We start from the raw sequence: 22,103 nt of genomic DNA on the forward strand, positions 1-22,103 counted from the left end.
GGAACAATGTGACTACCATGTTGAAAGAGTTGAAATCACCCTGGCCTTTTCCCTCACTCCTGGAGGAACGGGAGGCAGGCTGAGTCCTATTAGCACATCCTTCCCTTTAAAGCTGATTTATCCATTCCTTTGTCTGTTTGACTGCCATCCCAGGTAGCTGAGCTGATTATCTGGACACTCTCACATTGTCCGCAATGGTCATTTATGTTTGGATCAATGCTGGAACAGCCCAGGTGTTTCAGTCCATTTTCTGACACACACACACACACACACACACACATTATTTATGTAGCCTTCTAAATGTCTATAGCGCTTCACAGTGAAATAATTGGAGCTGTTCTATTTGTTTATTCTTCTCATCCTAAAATATCCTCCCCACTCAATCCTTGTGGTCTAGGAAAATGGACTAGTTACATCACCAAGTCTCAGAGGATTGACACCAAATGAAAATTGATAAAAGAAAATCTGACTAGTGTATCCCTTTAGTATCTGTGCTATGATTTTTCCCTTATTAGTGTCCTCAGAATTTTGTGGATGGTGCTTATGTTAGTTTGGATTCCCCCAGAATCAGACCTTGTAAGGAGGATTTGAGAGCAAATTGTTTATTTGGGAACTGTACTCAGAAAGCACCAATAAGGGAATGCAGAAGTGAGATAAAGAAGGCTGTAAGCCAATAAAGGGTGTGTCTTTGACTGGGTTACTGCTTTAGGCAACTTTCTTGCGAGGGAATGTTGGGAGACAACATAGAATATAACTCAGATTTGTCCTACCTAGGGAGTAACGAGCGTAGATATTAATATTTACCTCCAACTTTAATAAATTAGCTAAGGATGTCTTCCTGGAGTCAATAACCTCCGGGCACGTCCAACCTGTCCTGCAGGGGGTTTGGAAGCATCAGTTGGAGAGAGACAAAACTTGCAGTAAGGACACATGCCAGTATGGTCATGCTGAGTGACTAATAGGCAGAAATAAAATAAAGGTCAGATACTACTCTTCTTTACATAGCAAAGGTGATGCCAAAATATTTTAAGTCATACTTTAAGTGATAATAGCAGGACTGTTATTTATATACGCAATAATTATTTTTCCATTGCCTATTATTGGTCAGGAAGCACTGAGCTATGCAAGAATCTTAGGGTAAAAGTTTTTGTGAATGAAACGCCCATCCTCATTTAGTTTTTGTTATTCTTGTTACACATGCACTTTCATATTTTAGGTGTGTATAAAGCATTCTTTACCATTTCCTCCCAGGAAATAAAAAAGTTCTAAAGAGGTTGGTATGACATCTTTTGGACCAAACAGCTAGCTCTCCCACCCTTCCGTCTATCTCTGTCAGTTCTCATAATCTTGGTAAAAGCACAGTTGTGCTAGAAATTCAGCAGAATTTTATTGTTTTTATTGCCAAAGCCTGATTAAATGTGAAAGAAAATCCTGGTCAATTGTTTTATATTTTTTTTATGCTATGGGGAGTTATGTAAATATGTGAAGGACTAGGTATTAAAAAACATGTATTTTTTTGTTGTTGTTAATAGATAAAATATTTAAAATATGATATAATAGATACCATATTTAAATATGATATGCTGGATAGAAAAGCATCAAAATACATTTTATCATGTTAAGTCAATGGTACATCTTCTCTACCTGTGTGGAAACATAACTATCATTACATTTTCAAAAGATCTCTCAACATAAACCTGTTGCCTTAGAAGTAAACAGGAAGGCTGTGAAATCAGGTCTGCAGGGACAAGTAATTCTGCTCAAGTTACGGAGCAAAAATTAGATTATGTTTAGCAACAGAAGGATAAAACGGGGGAGGAAAGTCATTTTGAATTTCATAGTAATTACAAAGTATTATGTCAGTGTAAGCTTTCAAGATACAAAAATCTCATTTTAATCTCATAAAACTTTTCTGAGCTAGGTAAGGTGCTACTTCCCCTCCATTTTTCCAGGTAGAAAATATGACAAACAGTCAAGATCTCCCTGCAAGCCCATAAAGAAAAATAAATATAAGGTAGGGGATGATGAAGTTAGTGGTAGCTGCTATTACTCATTCTCCCTTTGTCACAGAAAACCAAATATCATGCCATAGGCCACTGAGTGATGCACTCTGAAAGAATCCCACCAAGACTCAAAAAGTTTGGTGTTTCCTGCAGACATATAAACATAACAAAGAAAAAAATTCTAACTTCGTTTTGTATCTAGATTAGCAACTATTCTAGGAACCTCTTCATAGTAGTTGGATTTATACTTCTATGCTATTAAATGGGGATTTTAAATATGGGTTCATATGGAACAAAAATAATGGATTATTATTTTCTGGCTTTTATTATACAGAACAAACATTTCATTTTTAAAGCTTTTTCATTACTACTGTGTTTCCCCGAAAATAAGACCTAGCCGGACCATCAGCTCTAATGCGTCTTTTGGAGCAAAAATAAATATAAGACAGTCTTACTTTACTGTAATAGAAGACCCGGTCTTATATTAATTTTTGCTCCAAAAGACGCATTAGAGTTGATGGTCCGGTTAGGTCTTATTTTCAGGGAAACACAGTAAAGCCTTGAACTAATAGTTCAATTAAGTTTCAAAAATCAATGGATATACATCATTATAACAGTTCTTATTAAATATGCATGATTTATTTTAATAATGTTTAAGAGATATAATTTATTAAGTATTCCTATCCTGGAGATATTTTGCCATGCAACGGGCACACTGAATTGAGTCATGAAACAGCTCTCTAATTAGAAATGGACAGTCAATAATAACACCTATTTATATAAATATAAGACTTTTATTAAGATATGAGACTATATAGTCATATAATTTATATAAAATACCTCTTATGACCTTTATTTGTGAGAAAAGGGAGGTCCAGAATCTTGAAGGGCTTTAAAATACAAAATAGAAGCATTAATTTAGTCATTATAAATGTAGCAAAACATTTCAGCAGCCCAAGATAACAGCATCATCATACTCAGAAAAAAAAATGTGTCCATATAAAGATGTGTCCTATTTGCATGCAAACCAAGGCAAAATATGAATTCCTAATAAAAATGACAATTTAAAAGTAAATCACTATTAGATTAAAATAGTTTGGCATATAAAAAACAACAAAGTAAATTTATAGTTTGATTCCACACAAACAATTAATTTGGTAACCACAAGTGACACGTCAACTCTTGGCACAAATCTTGTCTTCATTGGAGGAGTCAGTGAACATCCATACTTATCAAAGAACACATTGGCAATATACCAATTAGCTTATGATGTTCACACAATTAAAAATAAAATTGTGTTTGCTCAGTCACGGTGACATACTGAGTCTGGAGCTGGTAGGAAGCCAGGATATGTTATTATAGGGCAAAGACGTCATTTGAGCAATTTTCTCTCTCCTCCCAAGGGACTCTTAGATTCCTCAGCATGTAGGCCAATTTTCCCCAAACTTCTTTTCAAAAACATTTTTCTTCCACATTTTAAATCTGGAAACCAATGCCAAGCAACATGTATACACACATGAGTCGGGAGTATTGTAAAATGTCCATTGCTAAGTTCAGTTCAAAATCACATCTGGCTAATATTGTCTACAACATATTTTTTTGTGAAGGATTATGACCCTCCAATCTCCTAGTCAGTGTGCTCATAATAGGAAATGATCTCACTGAGGATTTTAACTTAATGACAAAGCCATGTTACTCTTAATGGGTGTCTGAGAACACACTTCAGGTCTTAAGAAATGCAATCAACAGACACAAGGGCACTTTTCCCTGGCAAAGAAAAATAATGATGAAGAAAATCTAAGTGACTATAGGTAACCTGGGCTTTGACAAGTCTGCAAAGAAAGGATATTTTTTTATTAGGTAGACTAACTTTCTGTGCATTCATTAGATGCAGTTATTTCAATTGTCATCTGATAATTATCAGTAAATCAATTATTTTCTCAATTATTGATTGACAGAAATAGGACTAGAAACCACCTTCCACAAAGAGACAGACCCAAATGAAAAAATTCCAAATGACAGAATCCAAATGGGCTAAGCAGAGAACTGTTTTCTCTTTCTGCCTTAACCAGGTGAGCAAACAAAACTGAATGCTTCACATGGGAGGGGAATTTTATCTGGCCTCTTATACTACAGTCATCAAAAGACCAACCAGAGTCCTTAAGAGTTCTGTTGGATTGGGAGAGATCCAACCTGGATTCAGATCTTAAAAATACCCTTAATCTTTCTATATGCAGGCATCTACTTATGTTTAAATTCAAAAGTTAAATTAAATCCATTAACATGTTGATCATGGTCAGGAAAAGTCCATCAATCCTTTAGGTAAAATTATTTAAATTAAGCTAAGTCATTTACCAAAAGGTGGTTTAGGGGTTGAGATGTGGACTTCAACATATGCCCTGTGCCTGCCTTTCTCTGTGAAAAGTAGAAAACAGGTAGACAAAAATGTATTCTAAATTATTCTGAGGGGAGAGTTAGTTTAGTAAGATCGTCACAGAAATGTCAAAAGTAATGGTGCCCTGGCTTTTCCACGAATGAAGAAGAAAATCAGGCCATGATAAATCCAAGATATTGCAGCATTGAGCACGTTAATTACTCTACCGAATCATTATATTGGGACGTTGCTTAATGCATTTGCATATACTTGGAGGAAGTGAGGGAGAAAGAAAATAAAATTCGCAGACAAATAAACTAAAACTATAGTAGAATTGTAGTTTCAGTTAAATGGTACATGTTTAGGTCTATTGTTTGCACTATTTTTAAACTAACCTATTTAGGTATATTATGTGAATAAGATCTAATGTTTTATCACAAATAAAATTTTCCAGCTTTTTTTGGGTATAATTGACATATACCCTTGTGTAAATTTAAGATTATTTTACACATCTACATACTGCAAAATAATTACCATAATTAGTGTTATAGTTAATACCTCCATCAACTCACATATTATCATTTTTGGTATGTGTATGGGGAGAACATTAAAATATACTCTCTCAGCAACTTTCAAGTATATAAATAGGACTGTTAACTATAGTCACTATACTGTACATTACATTCCCAGAACTCATTCATTATAATGAATGAATTCAGTAAAGTTGCAGGGTACAATAACAATACATAAAAATCTGTTGCATTTCTATACACTAATAATGAACTATAAAAGACAGAAATTTAAAAAGAAAACACCATTTTTAATTACATCAAAAAGAATAAAATATCTAAGAATAAATTTCACCAAGAAGGTGAAAAACCTGTATATTGAAAACTGTAAGACACTATTGAAAGAAGACAGAAATAAATGGAAAAAAAAAATTCATGCTATGGATTGGAAGAAATGATATTGTTTAAATGTCCATACTACCCGAAGCAATAAACAGATTCAATGTAATCCATATCAAAATTCCAAAGCCATTTTTCACAGAACAGAATAAGTTATCCTACATTTTGAATGGAACACAAAAGACCTCAAACAGCCAAAACAGTCTTGAGAATGAAGAATAAAGCTGGAGGATTCAGGCTCCCTGATTTCCAACTATATTACAAAGCTATACTAATCAAAACAGTATGGTATTGGCATAAAACAAGACTCATAGATTAATGGAACATAATACAAAGCCCAGAAATAAACCCATACATATATGATCAATTAATTTATGATAACAAAAGAACCAAGAACATACAATGGAAAAAGGACAGTCATTTCAGTCATGGCGTTAGGAAAATTGGATAGTCAGATGCAAAAGAATGAAACTGGAACACTACTTACACAACACACAAAAATTAACTTAAAATGGATTAAAGACTTGAACATAAGACATAAAACCATAAACTCCTAGGAAAAAAAAACCAGACAATAAATTCCTTGGTCTTGTCAATGACTTTTTAAAATCTGATATCAAAAGCAAAAGCAACAAAAGCAAAAATAAACAAGTGGGATTTCATCAAACAAAAAATCAAAACTGGAACTACAATACAACCTTGCAATTCCACTTCTGGGTATTTATTCAAGGAAAACAAAAAACACTAATTTGGAAAGATATATGCACTCCTATGTTCATTGAAGCATTATTTGCAATAGCCAAAATATGGAAGCAACCTAGGTGTCCATTCACAGATGAACGGATTAAAAAAATGCTATACACACACACACACACACACACACAATATGGACTATTAGTCAGCAATAAAAAAGAATGAAATCTTACCATTTGCAACAAATAACATGGATATAACTAGAGGATGTTATGCTAAGTAAAATAAGCCAGAGAAGTAAGGATGGGGGAGTGAAAAAGGTGAAGGGGAATAAGCGGTACAGACTTCAGTTGATTTCAGCTGTAAAATTAGTAAGTCATGTGGATATAATGTACAGCATAGGGAATAGAGTCAATAATATCATAATAACTTTGTGTAGTGACAGATGGTTATTAAACATCATAGTGCATGGTGATCACATAATAAAGTATATAAATGTCAAATCGCTATGTTGTACACCTGAACCTAATATAATATTGTATGTCAATTATACTTTAATTAAAAAGAAAACAATCCTTCAGCATAGCAAAGGAAATCAACAAAAAAACGAAAAGGCAACTGCCTGAATGGGAGAAAATACTTGCAAATCATTATTCCTGAGAATTAATATCCAAAATATATAAATAACTCATAAAATGCAATAGCAAAAAAACGAGCAATCTGATTTTAAAAAATGGACAAAAGATCTGAATAGACATTTTCCCAAAGAAAACATACAGATGGCCAACAGGTACATTAAAAGATGCTTAATATCATTAATCATCAGGAAAATACAAATCAAAACCACAATGAGATATCACCTCACAACTATTTGAATGGCTATTATCCAAAATAACAAGAAATAACAAGTATTGGTGAGGATGTGGATAAAAGGGAACCCTTGTGCACTATTAGGGGGGAATGTAAATTGGTGCAGCCACTCTGGATTACAGTATGGAGGTTCCTCAGAAAAATAAAAATAGAACTACCATATGATCCAGCAATTCTACTTTAGGGTATTTATCCAAAGAAAACAAAAATACTAACTCAGAAAGATACACACCCATGTTCACTGAAGTATTACCTACAATAGCCAAGATATGGAAACCACCTACATAAGTATCCATAGGTGGATGAATGGATAAAGAAATTGTGATATCTATCTATCCATCCATCCATCTATCTACACAACAGAATATTATTCATATTATTCAGCCATAAAAAAAAATGAAATTTTGCCATTTGCAACAGCATGGCTAGAGCTCAAGGGCATTATGCTACATTAAATAAGTCAACTAGAGAAAGACAAATACCATATGATTGCTCTTGCATGTGTAACGTAAAATACAAAAACCAAAAAAGGTAAGCTCATAAATACAGAGAACTGACTAATGGTTGCCAGAGGCGGGGGTTGGCGGGGTGGATGAAATGAGTGAACAGGTTATTTTTTTTTAATTTACATAAATTTTACATAAATATTATTAACTATAGTCACCATGCTGTACATTATATCCCCAGAACTTCATATTATAACTGAAAGTGTGTACCTTTTGATCAAGATCTTCCCATTTCCCTCATACTCCAAACCCTTGGCAACCACCATTCTACTTTCACTTTTTGTGAGTTCATCTTATTTAGTTTCTCCAACTTAAAAAGCAGTATATCTCTCCTCAGACAATTCAAGGACCAAAAAAACCCCACAATTTAACTTCATTTAATTTCCCCTTTACTCATATGATTTTTTTCTTACATATTTTAGTTCTTTCAGTTCAATTTATTCAATGTCATTAATATTTTATAAAGCCAAATTTCATTTTGATTTATCTGCACATTTATCATCTTTACTCTTTATTGTTTCCTGAACCTCTGGGATCATTTGCCTCATACACAAATAACTCTTAATGCAGGTTTGTTGGTGATAAATTCAGTTTCTGTTTGGCATTATTTTTTAAATCTGACAACTAGTTTTATTCCATTCTTTTTTTGTTTTACTATTTCCACTGAGTATAAATTTAAAGATAAGAGGTTATTTTCATTCAATACACTGAATATAACATTTCACTGTCTTCTGGCTTCCACTGGTGTCCTGCATATTGTTCTAATCTGTTAAAGAAAATCTGTCTTTTTCCACTTGTATTTCTGTTATTGCAATTTCATGCGGGTGCATATCTTTCTGCTATGTGTCTGAGTATGGTTTGTTTGTTTATTTATTTACTTATTTATTAATTAACTTTTTAGGGACTCCTTGGATTCTTTAATTCTTTGGATAAAAATTTTTAATAAGTTCTGGAAATTTTTCAGGCATTATCTCATCAAATACTGCTTCTGCATCTATCTTGCCTGTCCTTCTACAACTCCAATTAGATGCACGTATGTTCTCCCCTCTTTTTCTTCTCTTACCCTCCTTTTATATCTTCATCTTACAATCATGATTGTTTCTTCTGCCCCATCTTCCAGCTTGCTAAACCTTCTTCTTTTGTGTTTAATTTACTTGTAAACTTATTTAAAAATTCTTAGTTTCAATTATTATATTTTCAATTCATAATTTCAATATGACTTTTTCAAATCAGCTATGTCACCTTTATATAAAATTTCAAATTTAGCTTTTTTATCTCAATGAAAATCATAAATGTATATATTACATATATATTATATATATGTGTATATATATATATATATATATATATATATAAATTTAGTGGTATTACAGGTTGCATTTGACAATTTAAATATCTTAGGTCTTGCTGGGCCTAATTTTCCTTTTTAACTTTTCATTTGGAAATAATTTCAAAATTAAATGTAATTTGTAGGAATAAAAGGAGCATATAGAGCATCCATACAAGCTTTCCCTAATTCAAATACTGTTAAAATTTTTAAATTTTGCCCCTTTGATTTATAACCACACACACACACACACACACACACACACACACACACACACACGGTGCCAAAATAATGTACACACATTTTAAGAAAGGAAAAAAATGTAACAAAATTATAATAATATACACCGATAACAAAAGATGACTACAAGTCACATTTGACTTGTGCAATTATAAAAGGTGCTCAAAGTGGTTACTATCAGAGTAATTTTAATACAGTTTTCCTTTCTTAAAATGTGTATACATTTTTTGACTCTGTGTGTGTGTGTGTGTGTATGTATTTATGTCCATATAAATATATATACGACGTAATTACGTATGTATAATATAAACTTTTTCTCTGATAAATTTCAGAATCAGTTGCATATTTGACTCTTTACTCATAAAATATTTAGTATTTAGTTTCTAAGATAAAGATATTATCCCATATAACCACATGACAGTTACCAACTTTAGTTAGTTTAACATTGTTATAATACTGCAATGGCTGAATGTTTGTGTCTATTCATATGTTGAAACCCTAATCCCAATGTGATTGCAACTGGAGGTGGAGACTTTGGGAGGTAATTAGATAATGAGGGTATAGCCCTCATGAATGAGAGTAGTGTCCTTATAAAAAGAAGCCAGAGAGCTAGTTAGGTCTTTCTATGATGTGGAAAGTCACAGTCTACAACCTAGAAGAGAGCTCTCACCAGACCCTGACCATGCTGCCACTCTGATCTCAGAAGCCCAGACTCCAGAACAGTGAGCAATAGATTTCTATTGTTTATAAGTCACCCCATCTAGGGTACTTCGTTGTAGCATCCCAAACTAAGAAAAACACTTTAATGTATTTCTCCACTCAATATCCTATTTTGTGAATTTAAATAATAATGTTATTTTTTAGCATATTTTCCCTCCCATACAGAATCCAATTTAGGACCATGTATGGCATTTAGTTGTCATGTCTCTTTTGTCTCCTTTAATTTGGAACATTTCTATATCCTTTCTTTGTCTTTTATGACATTGACATATTTGAACAACATATTAGTATTGTTCTTCTTCTTTTAAATAGAATAACCTCATTAAGGTTTATCTGTTGTTTCCCAATGATTAGATTCAAATGATACTTTCTCAACCATAACACTACATAAATAATACTATCTTCTCAGAGCATCAAATATGGAAGCACATATGACTCTCTACCCTTCATTGACAATGTAATTTTGATCACTCGGTCATTGTATGCCTGGTTTGAATGTATGCTGGGTATCATACACTGTATATACTGGGTATCATACAACAATTATTTGTGAAAGCATTTCAAGCCTAGGATGATGCATTTTCCTCCAGAGAGGCTTTTCATTTTCTTCTTCCAGGCAGTCGAGGTACTAGCCACGCTGAACCACCTTAACTTGGTTCCAAAGCTTGAAATTTTCCAGGCTGGCCATATGATATGGAGGTGGATTTCAAGTCCACACAAAGACTAGTTTGCTTTCAACAAACTTACTCCTAAGGTGCAGCTCTTTAGAAGTCCAGTCCTCTGCGGAGGATGGTTAGCCAGTGAATACTCTATGAAGATTCTTAGATTCCACCCAGATACACAAGACCCCCAAAAGTGCAATTCAGCCTTTTAGTCATGTCTTCCTGACAATAAAAAATATCCTTAAATGCTGGACTCATCAACTCTGTGAAGTTTGTCCTGTCTCATATTTCAGCACTGTAATGCTTTATGACCTACACCGCTTTTAAATTTTTTTATTTTTCTTCAAATTCCATCCAACTTTTCTTATTGCTCTTGGTGCAAAGGGTGGTTCAAATTAATGTGTGTAGCATTATTGGAAGCAATGTTTAACAGAAGATGAACACTCATCGTTAGCTAATGGCCACTGAGAAATTTCTGTATTCATCCAAATAACAATGAGGTATATTCTGTTACCTCTTCTCACATATGTTAACCCAAAAATATGGAGTGGCAGCTTCCAAGAAAGCCTGAAATTTATTTCAAGTAAGTCAACTGAAGTGGACATAATTTCTTTTCAATTCCCCATTAACTTTCCTCTGGGTCACGATCAGCCTTTATAGAGAGTTCCAGAAAAGAAATGTACAGATGTGTGAGTCAGCACCATCTTCTCCTAGTCTCATTGATTAGGTTATATGACTCAAACTGTGGCCTTTCCCAGAGTTATCAGTAAAGAACCTCACTCACGTTCTGACATCTTTAATTTGGAGATTGCTGGTTTGGGGTGTGGGAAGGGAGGGAGCGTGAGGTGGTAAAAAGAGAGAAAGAGAAATTGCCTGAGAACGAAGCCTTGTATAAGCTAGCCAGAATACAAACAGGCAGGGTTAGAGAATACCTCCATATCACCGGTTGAAACCTTGGATCCTGACATCACTGAAATTCCCCCCTGGACTGCTCGGTTATACAAGCCAATAAATTCTCCTAAGCTATTTTGAACTGGGTTTCTGTCTCTTATAACTCAGAGTCTGAACTGATTAAAAAGTTTTACAATCTATGTACACAATAAAATTCTGTGTATAACTCTAGAGTGTCTCTCCTCTCCATGCAGGTCAGTAAGCAATAACCAAATGAGGAGGAGAAAGCGTATAAAATGATAATGGTGTAGCAGGAAGTAAATCTAAAGAGAAGATAGAAATGCTAATGAGCACATTTAATTTTCATGTAGTCAAATCTTTTCATGTTTTTATTATTGATAAGTTGCCTCGGGAAAAATAAAATGCACATACATGGTAAGTGTATAATACTGCTCCCAAATGAGTCCACACAACCTTGGTTTCTTCCATTGTCCTTATATAATATAGAATGAAAAGTGAGACATGAGCGAACAAGATAATCATTTTGAAAAGTGGTTGCACACAGCTGAGGAGTTCTATTCCATAGCTCTCATCTGATTCTTAGAAATAGCCTCTAACTCATTTCCTAGCAGGCTCTCTTTTTTTCTATTGTCAATTCTACATACGGCAGCCAGAAAACACATCACCCTACCTTCTCAATCAAAACCATTCGACCCGTGACACTTCAAACTCTATAATCCTTTATACAACCTACAAAGGGCGCATTGTGGGCCCTGGCTACCTCTCCAACCTTATTTCCTACCACTATTCCTCACTCATTCTTTCTAGTAGCACCGAGTTGCTTTAGGTGTTGCCTGGTTTGCTTGGGTTGCCTGACACACCAGATTCATTCCTTCTGCAGCACCTCTTACTGGATGATTCTTCCCCAGATAGTCACATGGGTGTTCCTTCATTTAACTCAGGTCTCTCATCAAATATCACATCTTCTAAAGAACCGTTCTTAAGCTCCCTACCTAAAACATACTGAGCACTCTTCTTCCACCAGTCGTTATGCCCTTCTACTGCTTTGTTTATATTCGTGATACACATTACCTGACATGCTCTGCTATGCTGTTTATCTGTTTGTTGCCTCTCTCCCGCTTCTCCACTCCCTCTGTCCCTCCCCCTTTCCTATTGCCCATTCTCCTCTGTCTTCCTTGCCCTCTCCCTGTCTCTCTCTCTTCACCTCCACCCCTACTAAAATGTAAGTTCAATGAGAGGAGGGACTTTATATTACTCCCTGCTGTATTCCCAGTCTCTAGAATAGTGCCTGATACATCACAGACACTGAACAAATTATAGTTCACCATAACTATATATATAACTATATATAACTATATATATATATGACTATATAGTTGACTGTAATTGAGCTAAATATTTTTCAATTTTTTTAAGCTACCCCCCAAAAAAAGGATAAATAAGCACTATACAAGGAAAATACTGGTTTACCAATAAAAATATAAGTTCCTCAGTGAAAATAATGCATTCCATCAAAAAAGTTAAATCATAAACAACATTGTACACTGCTAAGTTTGTTTTTGATGTCTACCCAGAAAATCTTTTATATGTTCTTGTATGTCATTTTTGTGGTATGTACATGACATTTCTGTTAAAAGCAACATATATTGCGTGTGTACAATATCCAAATATTCATTTATCCTATCCATTATTACTTTAGATGAGTTGCAGTTTTTGCCTATTTTGAACATCATTTGCTAAAAAATAAAATTTGAATAAAACATATAAATAAAAAGTTTCTAAATACTTTTTTCTAATTGTGGAATACCTATTTGAAAAATTAAAATGAAAATATAATATTAAGTTTGCAAACACTATATTTTCCCAATTAAATTTTACAAAATTATCAACTTAAATTTGTTACAAATTATTTTTATCATTTCATCCTTCATCAGTAAGGAATTAGGCTCTTGGAATTATAACGTGATTTGACAGGCATAAGAGAATATACATGCCAAATATTTTCTAACTCATTAGATGACAGATTAGGAAACAGCCTAAATTATTTTTAAGAAGTAGGTCAATGTAGCTATGGAGTCCTACTAAATCATATAATTGTGTGCCCAACATAACAGTACTTCTGCCACGTACACATACAAAAATAGTTCATGCATATAAAGTAATACAGAGGAAGTGGGTATATAATTTTAAGGTATATAAACTATAAGGTTTTATCTATCATCTTTCCTGTGTTCATGTATTATCTCTTTCTTCATTCTCATATATTCTGATATCCTGCTATTTATTTGGGATTTTACAGTACATTAATTTAGTTTTGAGCTAACACTGGATATTATAAAAAGTAACTGAAAAGAAAGCAAAGCAAACATGAGGAAAGAAACTAAGAAGTGATTAATGCCAAATCTAACCTTTCTGCTCTGGAGCATCTAGCACCAAATATAGACCATGTTGCATTTAATAGTTTGTTTCGATCTCAAGCTATAAGTACTCAGTTTCTTAAAATATAACGCTAATAGATTTAGTTAAAAAAAAAATCCCATGATTATAATCCATGGTCCCTTGGATGTTAAGCCAGATCTTGCTGGGTAAATCTTTTGCAACTGGCAAAGTTGTAGATTATAAATATCGCAATGACTATGATTTAAAGATAACTAGGAAATAAGGCTTCAGGTTTACGTTCCAAGTTCAAATAGGAGTTAATCATTGAGTTTCTGAATACTGAAATCATTGCTTAGTATATTTTTGATTATTTTTCATGATTTATAGATCAAAAAGACCATCCATCATAAAAATTTCTCATGCCACTGATGGCATAATGTAGTTCTCACATTCTATCTGAGTTATAAGGGAAAATTAAGTACAGGCTATCATTTTCCCATCACCAACCAAAAAAGGAAAATAAACTATCAAACTAAAGTGAGTCTTAAAGAAATTTAATAATACAAATGTACTCAACTCTTCATTTCCATCCACACCCTCCCCCAAAAGAGCTTTGGTTATCGACCAAATCTCTTAATATCGTTTTAAAGAGACTACATGGAGGGAATCTTATTAGAGGGTTTTTGAAATCTGATTTTAAAAATGCTACTTACTTAATTTCCCAATTTTAAATTGAAATACAAAATAATGAAACAGCATAGTAAATGATATGACAGAGAATATGAATAATATAGACAGAAATTATAGCCAAAGATTGAGAAAGATGAGCTATTTTCCCACTTATTAGACTACCCTGGTCCTACTCACTTGAAATCTCCTTTCTAGTGGCAGACAGAGATAGAGAGATGATAGAGATAGAGACCGAGATAGAGACAGAGACAAATTATACATATATGTGCATGCGCGCGCGCGCACACACACACGCACACACACTGTATATATTTGAAATTTCACCTCCTTTGTTGAACATGTTCAGCAGAGGAAGGGAAGTTGAAAATTCAATTACTCCACACCAAAAGCCAATAAGCAAAAATAGTTCACTTTTTGTTTGAGGCTCTAATGTTGAAGTCCTGGCTATATCAAAAAGTCTTGGCTCATTTTTGAGCCTTGAAAATGTTACCTAACCTACATATATCTTGTTCTCAGTTTCAATGTCTATAAAATGGAGATATTAATAACATGTACCTCATAAGGTTTTGCTACGTATTAAATCATATAATTCTCATAAAGTGATTAGCAATTCTATATCTAACCTAGTAACAGTCCAAAAATTATTTACTGTTGTTATTATTATTCTTAATAAAAAGTTTAATGAGATCGGAACTATTGCCCCATTTATAAAATAATATTTTAACTTCTTTTTCAAATTTTGTTATGTCAAACCCACTCCTAATCATGAACTGAACATTTAACTACAAATGTAATTTAAATAAATTTGTTTTCAATGTGTGAGAGGCTGTTGAGGGTCTTTTTAATAAAGATATCCACAAATTTTTCAACTATCAACTGGTGTTCATGGGGACTTTGGAGTAGCTGAGTGAAATCTCTGAATTCAACTAGGAAAAGATAAGGAGAAGCATGATATTGGCAATGATATCCCTAAAGCATACAGTGGAGAGAGAAAGAGGAATTTTAACATTATATAAGCAAAACAGATGGATTCTATACAATGGGACCCAGTCTCAGATGATAGTCTTGGCAGACCATTGGAGAGGGCGCTGTCCGAAACAAGTCCTTTAAACAGCTACACCACAGTGACTTCAGAATGACCCTATCTAATCATTGGTGTATTGCCTCAGAAAATAACATCTTTAGTATGAAGAAATTATAAATCAGTTCACTTGATTGGACAGATAAGTAGATAGAACTGTAAAACAGTGTTTTAAACACGAGATGACACTCTTCTTCTCATTGCAGTCTCTTTGAAATTAACTTGAGCTTAATATTTTTAAGGTAATGTGACAATCCACTGGGCAAAGATACCAAGGTAGTCTAATGATATGAAATGTATTTTACTAAAGAGAGATAATGTCATTGGATTCATTTTCCAGAGTTACTGGAGAAAAATATATACTTCATGTTCCTTCCTTCTGCACTTCAAGTTAACAAATTAAATCATATATATATATATATATAAATTATATATATATATATATATAATTATATATATATATAAATTATATATATATATAAATATATATATATGTGCAATAAGGGTATTTTTCTCATTATATTTAGTTATTTGCTTTTTCTTTAAGGTAAATAACTATTATGGGCAATCTTACCTAGTGTCTATCTCTTCTATAGGGTAAGTATATTTATATGTATGATATTTTTGCCATGTTACTAATTATCTGGGAGTATATTTTAATGAAATACGTGGAATTTGATAAAGAATTAGGAATTAGGCTGATTGAGCTTAGTGTTTATGAGCTGGAGCAAGACTAGTACGACAAGAGTTTAGTGAGCAAAGGGGACAGCGTTAGGAGACGAAGTCTGAGAAACGGGCAAGAGGCAAAGTCAGGACAGTGAAAAATATTAGAATTTGTTCTTCCAATAGAGAAAGACTATCTGTCATGAGGAATGAGCGTGAAAGAAAGTTCAGTGATGAAGATGTTTTGATATACAGAAGAGAGTGAGAGATCACTTTTGAAGACAATGTGCATTGCATTACAAACGATAGGATGAACTCACCTGTACAAAAAAAGAGGTGAAAAATCTCACATCACTGAATAGCGGCAAAGAAGTTAGAACCACCAAAAGGCATTGCTTACATTCAGGGCAAAATATCAAAGACAAAAGAGAAAATCTGTTGTGCTTTATCATTTTTAAAATTTGAACTGTCAAATATTCTTGTAAACTGGAGATAAAAATATAGGAAAGGAATCACCTATTTTCCCACTGTTTTATAATATATTTATAATTTCCGTGTTCATGAGTGTAGGTTGTGTGTAGCTATAGTAAGACACACAGAATGTTGTACCACGTTTTCCCCAAGAGACAGTACAGCTTATGCATTTTTATTTTATTATAATCCTTATATTTACCTTTAATGCTTGCACATTACCCACAAATGTGCGTGTCTAAGAGTGTTATTGGCCATTTCAGTTGCTTCTGAGTTTTTATTACACATAATACATCCATCAGCATCTTTAAACATACGACCTTTCCCATATTTTGTACTATTTCCTTAGGATAGATTCCCAGAAGGAATATTAATGGATCAGACACTATGAATACTTTTCTAGTTTTTTTCCCCCTATATACTGCCAAATTGCTTTTCAAAAGGGCTGTGCCAATTTTAATTGCAACGAACAGTTTCTGAAAGTACCAGATTCACTGCATCCCTGCCAACATGGGACAAGATTATTTTTAATACTGTCATTTAGTAGATGAATAACAAGTCCTTATATTGTTCATATCATTTTTAATCTAAGAGACCAGAGGATGGGAAAGGAGAATATCTGAAAGTAAGGAACAATCTGACAAAAAAATCCCTATTCCATTAACAATCTTTGTGGTCAAGGTGGTTAAATAGATGCTGGAAAATCACCAAACAAGTTGAGTTCACAATAAATCGCATACACATAAAACATGCTGATAGGTAAGTGTAAACCTGGGCAGGAGCCTCGGGAAATGTCATGAATCCAACTCTTTGGTCTAATATAAATCAGCACTATTAATCATGCAACTGAAGACAAGGAAAGCAAGATACTCACGTGTGAAAATAAACAAATGTACATACACTTTCAAAGGAATCCAGCAACTCTACTTCTAGGACCTACAGATTCTTGCACACGTGAAATAATGTGTACAAGAATATTCATGACAGCGTTGGTTGTGTTAGCCAAAAGATTTGGGAAAATATAATTGTTCATCGGAGGGGACTGTTAAATAATAAATTATGGTGCTTTCAATAAATGTAATGCCATAGAGTTGTAAAAATGAATGAGGATACTCTTTAGGCATCAACTTTGATAGTCCTCCAAGAGTGTTGAGTTTAAAAAGCAGTAAGGAAAACATGTATATAAAATGTTACCATTTGTATATAAATTTGAGAAAACAAACACACAAACAAAAAGTTTAGTGCTTTGACTAGCTGTCAGATTGAACATACCCATGAGCTATACAAGAAGGCAATGGCTATTAGAGGGAGCAAATAATCAACCAATTTTCTTTTTCCTCTCCTTTCTTTTCCAATAATTGCATGATTTGTTTAAGTATAATTTATGAGATCATAAAAATCATGCTGTACAGAGTTCAGCCAATATGCCAGAGGAAACTGTTACTCAAAAATATGTTACAATAACAATGCATTTATGCTTTTAGGAAAATTCCACCCATTCCTATATCGCTTTGCTCTAGGCAGTTATAATTCCTGAGCTGTAAGTATGAACCAAGAGAAAAAAAATTTCAAAACATTCAGCTGTATTTGCTTTCTGATTTATATAAGGAAGCATGGTTTTCTTCTTTATTTAAAGTCAAATTTAACATAATCTTTAATTGCATTTAATAAATAACTGGGTCAGACTATAGTTTATCTTAAGATAGAACAGCTCATAATGTCTCAATTTCAGCTTGAGCTAATGAGAATTAGCAGGGTAACTGATGAGATATACATACATATCAATACATTTATTATTTTTATTTTTTAAGCTGCTATGCCAATAATAATTCTTTATTTGAACCATAAAATTCAAATACATTTTAAATTCTATTACATCAAGACAAAGATTTGGAAAATAAAGTCCAAAATGACTCCTGAAAAGTATTCCAAGTGAAAAACTGTTGGCCGAATTTTGCTTAATATATAGTAACTTAATGTGTATAAAGGAATATTGTGCAATTAGCTCCTTTCCTTCCAAAAGTAAGTTTATCAGTCCAATGTTTTGCTTCCAATATAGTTGTCTAGAATCCAAAAGCACTATAATTTTTCAATTATTCTTTTGTTTGTTTAGTATAGGTTTTTGTATGGTTATAGTAGCACCTATTCTTAGCAAAATTTATTTATATACTTAAAAATAAAATTCCCATAATCCCTCCAAATGTTAATATTTTATCTAAGCCTTTTGTATATGTGAATGTAAATTCCTCCTTAATATTAAATCTTGTATTCTGCTTTATTCACTATTATTTCATCAGCATTTTCCAATGTTATTACCAACCTTTCAAAATCATAGTCTTATGGTATATATCATATATATCATAATGTAATTATTCCCTTATTATTGGCCACATAGATTATTTTTATTATCAAATTTTAATAAAACTGTGTATATTTCTGATTAATTATATGGAATTAAATTCTAGAAGCAGTATTACTGTAACAAAGGGAACATTTTCAAGGCTTTTAACACACACAGTGGTTATCTGTTTTTACCAGTCCAGCATCCATTTTCCCTTCTGCTGGTAAAAGTCCCTTGATTTTCCTTTGAATATGGTTTTGGTGGGAGTGGCAATGAAGGTGCCCTAGTGATCCATGGACTAAAGTATAGGCATGAAACCTGTCTATGACAGTCACACATCTCATTCGGGAAATTTGGGTCTGGAACAAATTGACACATGGACAGAAAAGGACCAATGCTGATTCAGCCTAGTGACCGTAGCTGGCAAAGATTTCATCAGTTTCTCTTATTGCTCTGTAACTATTCTGTTTCTTCCCCTTTTCTTTTGATTCTGTAAGCTACAAATACCTACCTTCTTTTTGCTGTGTGCCTTATTTTTTAAGTTAGTCATCACTGATTTCTGTAGAATGCAACAGAATTCTGTAAACACCAATGAATAATAAGCCTTACCATTTCAGAAGAATCTGCAGTTCACCTCATCTTCATCATCTCCAGCAGCTTTTGTAAATGAATCACTTGTAATCTTTGCTAATTTGATCAGCTCAAAAGTGTTACCATTTTTTAAAATTTTCCTTTACTTTTTATCATTAAGTTAAATTTTTAGCTGCTTATTGGCCTTATTACTTATGGTTTTGTATAGTATCAATTTATTCCTTTGTCTATTTTTTTTATGTTGGTGTACTTATAATTTTTTATTATCTAATAATAATGCCTATTGCATCCCAATTATATTCAAGGAACTAGAGATCAAATGATGAATATGAGTTTCTCCCTTGAAGAAGTTTTCAGTCTAATGAAGGGGATTGATATAAACTGGGAATCACAATATTTTGAGATAAATCCTATACTAGAAGGAAACACAGTGAAAGAGGTTTTTATAAGAGTGAATATTAAACTATTACTAGTATCGTGTTTAAAATATTTCCTTGATTTACTTATGGCATTTTTTACTTAAAATTGAGTTGTTAATTTTTATAAGGTCAAATCTTTATATTTTGTGTTTGTATAGCCTCTAATTTCTTCTAACTTGATTTAGAGTTTCTTTATATCAACTTTTTGCTTTATCTGACATTTATTTCAGAATGCAACGTGAGATAGGAAGTGTACTTTTTTTAAACAAATAGTCAATTTTCCCAACACCATATATATATAATTTATTTAAATTTTCCCATAGATTTATGATTATTGTCTATATTGTGTTTTATTTTCACATGTCTTAGAGTTTGTGTCTGAGCCTCTTTTAATTTATTCTGAATGTTTGTCTGGAGGTTAATATACTGTATTAATTACTGCCATTTTTAGTATCTTTGAAATTGGTTGACAGTGCGACTTCCTCTCAATTTTTTTTTTAATTAAAAAAAAAATTTGCTCTTATAATCTATTTGATATTCCATATGAACTTTACAATCTCTAAATTTTACAGTGATCTCTTTGGAATTTAATTTGGATTCTCATACATATGTATGTCTATAGACATACATACACATTCAGTGCTTCTATTTTGGAAATTTCTCTACTTCTTCATATCTATTGTAATTATTTGTTAGTAAAGGTTTGAGTAATATCCTCTGATTTTTGGCTTATTACAACAAAATGAGAACATTTCAGGCAGCATTGAAATAACTCCTTATAACATTTAAATTATAAAGTTGAAATACACATATATATATATATGGAAAGAGTGAAACAGATGAAGAGAGACATACACAGAGAGAAGGAACCAACAAAGAGGGTAGAAATTATGTTTTAGCTGCCTTCAAGTAATTTCAGGATCAGCCTATTTTGTGTTTCAGTCAGCTAGATTAAAAACCAAAGATTATTTTTTATCTCTTTAAATGAAGAGAATTAGGCCAACATTATCACTAAAATAACTTTATCAATGCAATCCATTATTTGCTAATTGTTGCTTAATATAAAATATGGTACTTCTCTTGTTTGTAATTAGATAGCTATGTTCACTCAGAGAAGTCAACATGTGTTTCTTATCATCAATTCATCTAACTCCTCAAAAATTGGAATTCAAGAAATCAAAGTGCTATCATTATTTTCTAGACAAAGAAACTCAAGTAGTGATGGGTATGTAGGCACTCACCAACACAGAGACAGATACAGAATGGAGAAATCTATTAGTTTACATGCCCTTTTCATGAAGCCATAGTGTATTTGTGTATACTTACTGCAATTCTTCTTGTCTAGAAGTATTTAAATTTACAACTAATTGTATACAACCAGCCTCTACCTCTGGCTATTGTTTTTGACTGAGGGCTAGGGCCCTGGGGAAGTCACCCACAAATTTTGTCGTTCAGTGAGTAATTGATTCAGCCCTGATGTCATCTATATGTCATGAAAACATTTCATGGTCAAAGTCCAAACAAAATGCTAACTACAGCAACTCAGAACCAAGTGCTGCGCATCAGTTATAAACCATCTCTTTTCTTCAGTTGCAAATTTACATTTTAGTTCAATGAAGTGTCTTTTCCAACCACTGTGGGGTTGTTTTCTGATGGAATCTAGCAAAACTTTTTGTTTTGTTTTCCTTTGTTTCCTTGAATGATATGAGAGAGATAGTAGTTCTTTAAAATGCTCCTTATCCACGCAGGTTTTCATTTTGTTTTGGTTTTGATTCTGTTTTAAGCTAACTTAGAGCTGTAGCTGCTAAGCTTTTTAAACAATTTTTCCTTACTCTGGAACATATGAGAATGGAAAAAGCTTGAAACAATTGTGGTATTACCAGGAGTCCCTGAAGTTCACCTAGCAATCACTCTGAAGTCCTCAGACCTCTGGAAATAAGAAATCCTGTTTTAGAGATGCTAAATTTACTAAATAATTCCTTAAAATTCTATAGACAATGACTGAATTAAGTGCAAATATTTTACATGCAAACTTACCTTTAGCCCTGTAAATCTTAGATAACATCTCTAAATGCATTCCAATTTATCATTTTCTTGATCTCAACATAATATTAATATAATGAAATATTATGTCAGATATTAAAATAGGTACATGCACAAATTGGTAAATACAGTCATTTCTTCCTAAATTACTATTTCACAAAATGTAGAGCTATTTCATGGACAACTGACATGGGATTCACTTTGACCCTT

The 22,103-nt window shown here is 32.9% G+C and overlaps 1 protein-coding gene across 5 annotated transcripts in view; it reads right to left on the bottom strand.

Annotated features, from left to right (window-relative positions):
* Positions 1-22,103, bottom strand: part of B3GALT1 (beta-1,3-galactosyltransferase 1) — a 513,038-nt gene that overhangs the window by 485,745 nt on the left and 5,190 nt on the right. The gene's annotated exons all lie outside the window — the stretch shown is intronic.

Source organism: Rhinolophus ferrumequinum, chromosome 8, assembly GCF_004115265.2.
Source record: "Rhinolophus ferrumequinum isolate MPI-CBG mRhiFer1 chromosome 8, mRhiFer1_v1.p, whole genome shotgun sequence".
Taxonomy (NCBI): Eukaryota; Metazoa; Chordata; class Mammalia; order Chiroptera; family Rhinolophidae; genus Rhinolophus; species Rhinolophus ferrumequinum.